This window comes from Drosophila montana, unplaced genomic scaffold, assembly GCF_035044405.1.
Source record: "Drosophila montana isolate Dmon_TW-CO22-7 unplaced genomic scaffold, ASM3504440v1 contig_2618_1, whole genome shotgun sequence".
Taxonomy (NCBI): domain Eukaryota; kingdom Metazoa; phylum Arthropoda; class Insecta; order Diptera; family Drosophilidae; genus Drosophila; species Drosophila montana.
Window position 1 is genome coordinate 96,508 of NW_026997482.1, and position 9,780 is coordinate 106,287.

General features: G+C 44.1%; 1 long non-coding RNA gene across 1 annotated transcript; it reads right to left on the reverse strand.

Annotated features, from left to right (window-relative positions):
- Positions 1–500: 500 nt before the first annotated feature.
- On the reverse strand, positions 501–1,452 carry LOC135429182 (uncharacterized). Its single transcript, XR_010436382.1, has 4 exons — positions 1,354–1,452; positions 1,091–1,277; positions 865–1,033; positions 501–776 (listed from the first exon to the last, which is right to left on the reverse strand). It is a non-coding gene; the product is annotated as an uncharacterized LOC135429182 (long non-coding RNA).
- Positions 1,453–9,780: the final 8,328 nt, after the last annotated feature.

Here is a 9,780-nt window from a genome sequence, read left to right on the forward strand (position 1 = left end):
ATAAGGAGAGTGGATCGCATGCCCTTGGATATGCCCTTGGCCTTCATTTGGGCCGTTGACCCAAAAAAAAATGCAGCTGTGCAGATGGGCAGCAACGGTGCCTGCTTCGCAAATGTATGCGTGTGCCGAAATTCGGCACCGATGTTGCTGCCCAAATGTACAGCCGGGAGTTCGATTTGATCAGCGGTCAACGGCGGGCGTGCCAGCTCGAAGTGAGCATAAAATTATAGTTTTGCACGTCGGTTCAAAAAGATTCGAATTTTTCCATCCGGCAAGTTCAGCCGGCGCGTAGTAGCAAAAAAACTTAACAAACAAAAAAAATCTTGAGTTTTATTTTTTTGCAATTTAATAAATATATGTAAATTAAACCATTCAAGTCACTAAATATATAAAATAAAAGAGACTTAAAACTTAAGTGCGACAAGAGACGAACCAGTAAAAATCAAAGGACTATTAGCAAAATAAACGGCTCCGGCAACGAAGGGACCAGCTCTCGCACCAGAGAAGCCCACGAAACATCCCAAAGGCCAGGATTCGGCTCTGCGGCACACACCAGCTATATCAGCGGCGCACACCAGCCATATCCACGACGCCGCCAGCCAAGCGTCGGCGCAACCCTGAAAGCGACGAGGCGAGCCACCAACGACCGAGATCCAACAGCGAAGAAGCGGCCACAGGCGAGACCACGCCCACACCCTCCGAGTGAGTCTGTTCCATTTTGCCCCTCTTCGTTCGAGTCCTTGGCAGAGTCAGACGAAGACTACTGATTGTACTCCCTGAAAAAGAGCAGATTTTTTTTTCGTTGTTAAATTTATTTTTTTTTGCTTATAAATTATATTCATGTATATATACATAGGCACTTACGCCAAGCTTCACTTTAGAGTGCGAACAGTGAGGGAAAACTCCAAAGGTGATGCGTGTGCGCCTGTAAAATATAAAAGTTTAAAATTTAACAGTTGCGCGAACTATACTCACATACATACCTAATTTGAATTACCCATTTATATCGCCCCTTACCACCCCCCAGAGAGCTCTTTAGGTTGGGTAAGGTAGAATTAAGCGATTTAATACATATATATATATCACCTACCTGTTGCACGACTGGTTATCGTGACATACCCAGTACTAAGTATTTGTGTGGGCACATTGTTCCTAATCGGCGCAACGATTGCCTCAAAATTGCTTCTTTGCTTGTCTCTTTTTGCGGCGACAAGCAATAACTTTGCAGTGTTTCGCCGTCTGTTCCATTTAGTGCTGTTAAAATAAAAAAATGAATTCTATAAGATAAGAAAAAAATTTAGAAATTAATACACATTGTCCATAATCATAAGTATATGCAACATTAATACACACCTGGAGAAGAAATGTTCACGTGCATGAAAACTGAATTATCTGAATGGAGACACCTTACAAATTAGAATAGAGATAAGAAACATTAATTGTTAATAATCATAAGGAATGCAACCAATAATACGCACATATTGAAGAGAGAAATGTCCGGCTAAGTCTCACATTGATGGGGAGAGGGGGCATGACAGCCGACACGGGCTAACATAGGCCGACAAGTGGCCAAAACGAGGGAGACGAGTGAAGGTGATCGTCTCATGGTAGAGCGGGTACGCTGGGTCCGGAACCGGGACCCAATTTGGAAAAGTAAAGTGGATAAATAGTGTTTTTTGTTAATTTATATTGAGAGTCTCACCATTGCTTGTTTACATTTTCATAGTTGTCGCAGCTGTTTATTTTGTTCATGAGTTAGCAGATCCGAATGATTGTGTTATCGATTATGTGGTTCATTTTTGAATAGTGTTGTGTGAGTCTGTTTTGCTACAGACGTGCAGCTTAGTTGTTATCGATTGTGCGGACTGCGGGCCAGAGAATCCGATGAGCCAGCCGGCGCGGCCCACTGAGAAACAAGCAGTTCCGTAACAAAGACTTAATTGTTGGTGTGGCTGTTGAGTAGAGGCGGCGGAAAGCAGCGAGATCAGTAACGAGTTCGAACCCTGATAAGGAGACTATTTTTTTTTTGGCTGGAGTGGCTGTTGCGTAGAGAGGGCAGCAAGTAATGCGGTCAGTTGCGAGTTCGAACCCTGCCAAGGGAATTTTTTTTTTTATTTATCTTTATTACTACTAATGCAAAAGAGCGCATAGCGCGAGCTGCATTTGGTGTTGGAATAAGAGGGATCAGGGTATCGGGAGCTCCCGACTAGAACCTTTTACATGTTTTTCGTGGCAGGTAGTGCGGTCGGACCAGAGTCGATTCCAATTATAATTTTAAATTTTTTACAAATTTTTTATGAATGCTGAAGCAAACACGCCCATAGCCCGAGCTGCATTTGATGTTTTTATAAGAGAGTTTTGGCAATCTGATAGTCGGGCACTCCCGACTAGAGTCACTTACTTGTTTTAATTTATTTGTATTACTTCTAAAACAAACGAGCTCGTAGCGCGAGTTGCATAAGGTGTTTGTAAAAATGGGGTTGAGGGTGTCTACTAGTCGGAATTAAAATATCAGCACGTGTGTATGTGTACAATACATACGCAATTGCAATGCTGTTGATGGAGGATGGACGACGAGCCTTAACATGTATACAGAAATTCTTGTTATTTGCGCTAGCTGCCGATGTCGATTTTTATCGATTGCTTGGAAACGGGGCAAGTTATCCTGTTCCCATTTCCAATGGATTCAGGGTATTCAAATTTGGCAGCTTGCGAGTGTATTTGACTGCAACATAATAATTATTTGAAACATCTATCAAAATTAACTCATAAACATTTTAATTATAGCACCTCCCAAGCAAGTTGTCATTCGTGACAGTGCTAATGTTGAACGTTCAACAGTTGTTGGCCCCTACAGCGAAGGTGACGTTGTGGCATTAAAATGTCAAGTTTTTGGAGGTAAGTGCTTTATCTCAAAATTTATCTCAACGATCCAATTGTTTTTTTTTTTCTTTAAGTTTTAAATTATTGCCTATTTTAACTACGCTGGCCAAAGTGAAACATTCGGCAAAAGCGAGAAGTTTATTACGAGTACCCGACTAAAATACGCTTAACACTCTTCTACCAACACCAAATCTAGCTCGTGCTATGAGCACGTTTGCTAAAGCGACAATAAAAGTTAATAAAACGAGAAAGAAGGGATATCTTCGGCACACCGAAGATTTAATACTCTTGCAGACCCAACCTTTTCATAATGCTCATAGAGCTTTACCCGTACCTGAAAGGCACAGGGAAAATAGTTAATGCCGAGTATGGCATTGAAAAACAAAAATTATTTCATACAACTTAATTTTCGACCGATCGCTCCTATGAAAGCTGTATAATTTATTAGTCCGATGTAAATAAGATTTTGCATGAATATAGGGAACAAATACATTGTACGACTTTTAGCCATTCTTAATGAGTGGTTACAACGAGACGATTGCCTGGAAGTTTATTTTTTAATTTTTTTTTATATTCAAAAAAATCGAAACCATTAAGAAAAATTAATCACGGAGTGAAGTGACCCGACATATAAAAAAAAAGCGGTAAAGAATTAAGCCAATGTTGAAAGTGCGTATAAGCAAAGAAAATATCGAATAACGAATCTTAAGGTTTAATTAAAATTTAATTTTTATTTATTGGTTAATTTTTTTTTTGGGTGTTCCACGAAAGTGATTAATAAACGAACATAAGGAAAACGAACATGAACTGTGTCACAAATGTTAAATAAAAATGAAATATAAAATAAATAATAAAGATTAATAATCAAATAAAATAAATATTTTATAAAATAAATATTGAACAAGAAATAAAAAGCGCGGTATAAGATAAATAACAAAGATTAACAATTTAATAGAATAAACGTAGATAATAGAAATTAAAACAAATGTAACTCAAAGAGTAAACAGGAAAAAAAAGAAAAAAGCTGAACTCCAGGTATTAAGAACGAAAAGCGAAAGTCGAAAGAGGATGGATACGGGTGAGTGAGTGCCCAAATCCTGGGGTGGGAGTACAGTGGATCCACCTACGTTGAAAGGAGGAATTGGAGACGATTGCTCGTGATTTAGGGCTGAGCGAGGGTCGCCAGTTACTAAACTTTGTTTCCGGGGGTCGCACTCGGCCAAAATATGGACTCGGCTAGCCGAGTTGAAGGCCAAATATACGCGACCACCGGAACATAAGGCCCAGCCCGAACCCGAAGCCACTGACTGGGATAGGAAGTCCACGTCCGAGTCGTATTCCGGCCCACGCCTAAACACACCCGGCCTGCTCGAGGTTCCGACGGTCCCGAGCTATAAAGCTCGCGATACGGGCGATAAAATAAATGAGTCGGGCACATCTCGTTTTGCCGAGGGCGCCCTATTAACGCCAGCTCGCCCACCAACGGAAACGAGGGTACACTTCATCGTACCAGAAAAAGTCAGGAAGTTGGGTATGCTATTCGATGGGGAAACTATGGTCGGCGAAGCCGCGCGGTGTTTCATGACGAGCGGGCTACGGGACGCGTCAAGGCCGTTTAAGGAAGGGTTTTTAGAATTTTTCTTGCCGCGTCTAGAGGAGATGGGGAAGGGTTTAAACTGTATGTGGTGGACCTGTGGGCATTAATGCACCATGCTGGCTACAGCCCTGAGAGAGCGAATTTAGCAGATATTACGAAAATGCAGCCCCGGAATAAAAAATGTATGTGCGGAGACACGGATTCTCGTCGTTACCCAAGCTCATACAGTTAGCCGTCGGATACGAGGGGATAGGATAACAGGGTCAACAGTATTCGCCAGGTTCACGATCTCGGCTAGTAGTATGGTCACATCGACAAACGTGCTGGACAACCAGTTTAGAATAGATCTACAGCTGGTTATCGGGACGGCTTCCGGTAAAACAATCCCCAGGCCGTTGCTGATGCAACGAAGAGAGGCCACCAACAGAACCAGGGGCACCGGCCAGGTGGCGTCTAATATATATCATCCATGCGCGTAAGAGGGTCATTTTCGGAGGGAATGTCCCAGTCCCCAGGCCATTTTCTGTGAGCAATGCGGCGATAGAGGGGTGAGCAGCCATGAGTGTTGTAGGCGACCGGCTCAGGGAAACGATCAGCGGCGACACCCGGACAGTTAGCATCTGGACGACAACGCCAACGGAACCAGTAAACGTAATGCGAGTCGAGGGGGGTGTGTCGTCGCGACGATAAGGGAGAGAGTCCTGGAGGCGCGGTCGGGCAATAAAGGTATGTCCAGGGTGCCAGTAGGAATACCGAAACGGGAGCGTATTGGTGGCTTGATGAGGGGAAGGGAAGAAGAGACAGGCGACGACAGAGGTTAGCGGAGGCGGGATTCAAAGCCCGCGTGTGGATCAGCACCAAAGAGCGCGAAGCTTGGAAGGGTGGATCCCACGAGCATGCTAGCAGGCGAGTTAGCCACGGGGGAGAACACGGTCGCGGGAGCCCGCCACGAGGCTAGTGGGGGCGAAGGGTCTGGAATGGGTAGTCCGGACAGTGAGGATGTCTGGTCAGCAGACCTGGAGCCTGGTGTTCAAGTATTTCTGAAGGAAGAGCTGGCACGATTCGAGGGGCTGGAGGGCGTATCCCATATAGCCAACCACGTATCGTAATATGCAGTGAGTCATCGATGAACAAATGTAGTGCGCCGATCGTGCTTGTAATGAAGAAGACTGGGGAATGGCGAATGTGCATCGATTATAGGCAACGCGCATTCGTTCCCAGATACATCCCCAATACCTCGGATAAATCACATACTGGAGCATTTACGACACGCACGCTATATATTTATGTTGGACTTAAAGCAAGGATACTGGCAAATACCAATAGAGGAGACTAGTAAGTACTTTGGGCATGTGGTGAGCGATTAGGGAATTCACATGGATCCTGCAAAAGAGCTGGCCACACAGAGGTTAACGGCTTCGTCTAACTGCAAGGAGCTGCAACAGTGCCTGGGAATGGCATCGTTGTATCGACGATTCGTGCCAAACTTCGCATCGGTCGTGCAGCCGATGACCGATCTCCTGATGAAAGGGAAGGCATGGTCATGGGACGTGGAACAGAAGGCCGCGTTGGAGCAACTCAAGGTGCGACTTACAACAGCGCCGATCCTCGCCTGCCCCGACTTCAGCAAGAAGTTCGTGCTACAGACGGACGTGAGCGACCAGGGCCTTGGCGCTGTCCTTACTCGGACCATCGACGAAGAAGAAAGAGTCATTGCTGATGCCAGTAGGAAGCTCTCGAGGCCAATTATTCGGCCACGGAAAAGGAGTGTCTGCCCATAGTATGGTCTATTCGTAAGTTAAGGTGTTATTTGGAGAGATATCGGTTCGACTTCATCATCGACCACATGGCGACCACATCAAATGTCTCGATTCGAAAGAGTGTCCGTCTGTAAGGATCGCTCGATGGGCCCTAGAGTTGGAGCAGTTCCAGTTTGACGTGCAGTACCGAAAAGGGAAACTGTACGTGGTAGCGCTATCCAGGCAGTCATTAGAGGCATGCGGTCACGCCGTGGAAGAGCAGCCCCCCTGCGGATGGACCACATGCATTCTGTAAGCCAATTACCAAGGAGCCAGAAAAGTACCAGGACTATGCTGTCGAGAACGGCCAACTCCAACTCCCGTGAAAATCGTGCGTCGCCTGCAGCCATCGGCATGCAGGAATGTCACAATGCCGCTACGGCGGGCCATCAAGATGTGAGGAAGACGGTATCCCGACCTGCAAAAGTACTATTGGCCAGGGATGCCGCACGACATGTGATATCTTGCGAAGTGTGCCAAAAGTTCAAAGTGGATCAAGTGAGACCGGCCAGGCAGATCTTGACGCGCCAGATGACGCTACCTAGGGCCATCCTCTGGCCATCCTCAAAGCACGCGTTCAATAAGTGGGTGGAAGTGGTCCCCTTTGAGCAAGGCCACAGAAGAGCACCTACATATACGATAACGGGGTGCAGTTCAATAGCCGCTCGTTCAAGACATTACTGAGTTCCATCGACGTCGAGGTGCAATTCACGGGACCGTACTGCCCTCAGGAAAACCCCACATATCGGAGAAATCGGACGGTCAAGACAATGATCGCCGTGTTCATTGAAGAGCATCAAAGTTCATCGGACGAGATGCTAGCTGTGAACACGAGCGTGGCCGATTCGACCGGATACCCCCCCAAGGCGAGTACAAGGCCGCGAGCCTCGCCTTCCGGCGGCCCTGTACGACAAGGTTGCGCCCAGCTCCGCCACTGTCCACCAAACGTCAGGGAAGAAGGCCGGACGTCTGAGAGAAGTATTTGACAACATCCGTCACAACCTAAAGCGTGCTTTTTGGGACCAGGGGAGGCACCATAATTTGCATCGGTATGGCCACGCCAACATTAGCTATCTAAGGCGTTCGATGGGTTCGCAGCAAAACTGGCGCCGAAGTTTGACGACACTTATCGGGTCGTCAAGTTCGTTTCGCCCAATATCGTGACCTTGGCGCGCGAAGGCGTACGTAAGAGGCGGGTAGCCAACATTGAGGTCCGGACCTCGAGCCAGCCAAACAAATAAGCATTTCTTATACTCTGCGGCGGAGCGATCCCAGCCTCTCCCTACCCCCTTCTAGCACCGCGTCTCGGCAGACTACAAATTCCTTGTACAAGGACCCGGGTAGACTGAGTTCTACAAACCTGGCTAAAAACACTACTTTAAAATGTGTACATAAATTCTGAAAAATTTGCGCTAGCTGCCCAAACGACGTGTGCAGCCAAAACACATTTTCTTTAATAACTTCTGCGTTTCTCAACCGACCCTGATGAAATTTTCAACAGCAGATATTATTATACTATAGAATATTCCTGTATTCTCTAACAGACAATTACCTTTAAATTGTGGCCTAATAGGTGGGTAATACATGTTGGTTTTTTTACTTGATTAAAAGATATGTGGTGGTAGTGGCAAAAGCTATAAAATTAAAGATACTTGATATATATAAACTATTCTAAAAGCTCTAAAAACCTAAGAGATTCGCTCAAAAAACACGATTTCGATATCGATTTTGATCGATTACTTGGAAATGGGGCAAGTTATCGATTATCGGAAACAAACTTATGCTGCGTGGCCACTAAGAGGACATACATTCAAGTCTCTAGCGCTTATAGATTCTGAGATCACTGCATTCGTACACACGGACGGATGGACAGACGGGCAGAAAGACGGACATGGCTAAGTCGGCTCGCTTTTGCTGCTGATCAAGAATATATATACTTTATGGGATTGGATATGCTTGTGTTCTGCCTGTTACATACAAATGCATTTTAGCCTTGTTACCCATTATCAATGGGTTCAGGGTATAAAAACTGAGGGGCTCGCACGCCATTGGCTGAGACAAGAACTTCTCTCGAGCATACACTGTTCAAAAACAAAAGTGAAATCAATCTATGTGTCCTATTTTCTTAACATTGGAACGCATAAGATGCGCTTTGTGAAAAAATTATTTTATTCTTAACTTTTCCTGTAAAATTTATCCGTCCGTCCGTCCGTATGTATGAACGCAAGGATCTCAGAACCTATAAGAGCTAGAGACTTGAAATTTTAGCTGTAGGTCCTCCTAGTGCCCGCGCAGATCGAGTTTTTCCGAGTATTTCCGATATTCGATAACTTAGCCCGTTTTCAAGTATTCGATAAAAATCGATATCGAAATGCCTTTTTTTGAGCCATTTTAAAAAAAATTATGAGCTAGAGTCACCAAATTTGAATTGTTGCATCTAGAATTGTATATATATATATATATATATCAAGTATCATTCATTTTAGACCTATCGCCACCTCCTCGCTACCACCACAGTCAATAATCCAACTTGTGCTGCCCACTAATTTAAGCCACAATTTATATGCAATTGACTTTTTGAGAATACACAAATATTCTATATCACAATTATATGTACTGTCGAAAATTTCATCAAAATCGGTTAAGAAACACAATTATTAAAGAAAACGTGTTTTGACTTTCCTTGTATCAGCGGCAGAAGCGCAAATTCTAAGAATTTCTGTATTCATGCGCGTCTGCTTTGAATTCTATCAACAGCATTGCAATTGCGATTGTATTGTTTTCTCTGCTGCTATTTTAATTCGTTTTTTACTCATTAAGATTTAATTATTGGTGTGTCTATTGGGTAGCGACGGCAGCAAGTAATACAGTCAGCTGCGAGTTCGAACCCTGCCAAGGAAACTTTTTTTTATTTAACTTTATTACAACTAAAGCGAACGAGCGCGTTGGTGTTGGAATAAGAGGGTCCAGGGTATCCCCTAGTCGGGAGCTCCCGACTAGAACTTCTTACTTGTCTGAATTATGCATGCATAACTACATCAAAATATGTATATATGTTTGTTATTCACTGCTTTGGCTTTTGCTGGTAAAAAAATAATTTTTTTAGTTTTCTGGGGCTCATCATGACCAATCCCATTTTTTTTTTAAACCCTAAACCCATTTTTTGTTGTTTTTTTTTAAACCCTAAACCCATTGAAAATGGGTAAAAAGGCTAAAATGTATTTGTGCAAATGTATGTAAAAGGCAGAAGGAAGGATCTCCGACCCCATAAAGTATATATATTCTTGATCAGCATCAACAGCCGAGTCGATCTGGCCATGTCCGTCTGTCCGTCCGTCTGTCGTCAAAACGCAGATCGAGTTTGTTTCCGGTATTCGATAACTTGCCCCGTTTCCAAGTAATCGATAAAAATCGATATCGAAAACCTGTTTTTTGAGCAATTTTTGTAATTAATATGAGCAAAAGTCGCCAAACTTGACATGTATCTTTTATAACAGTATA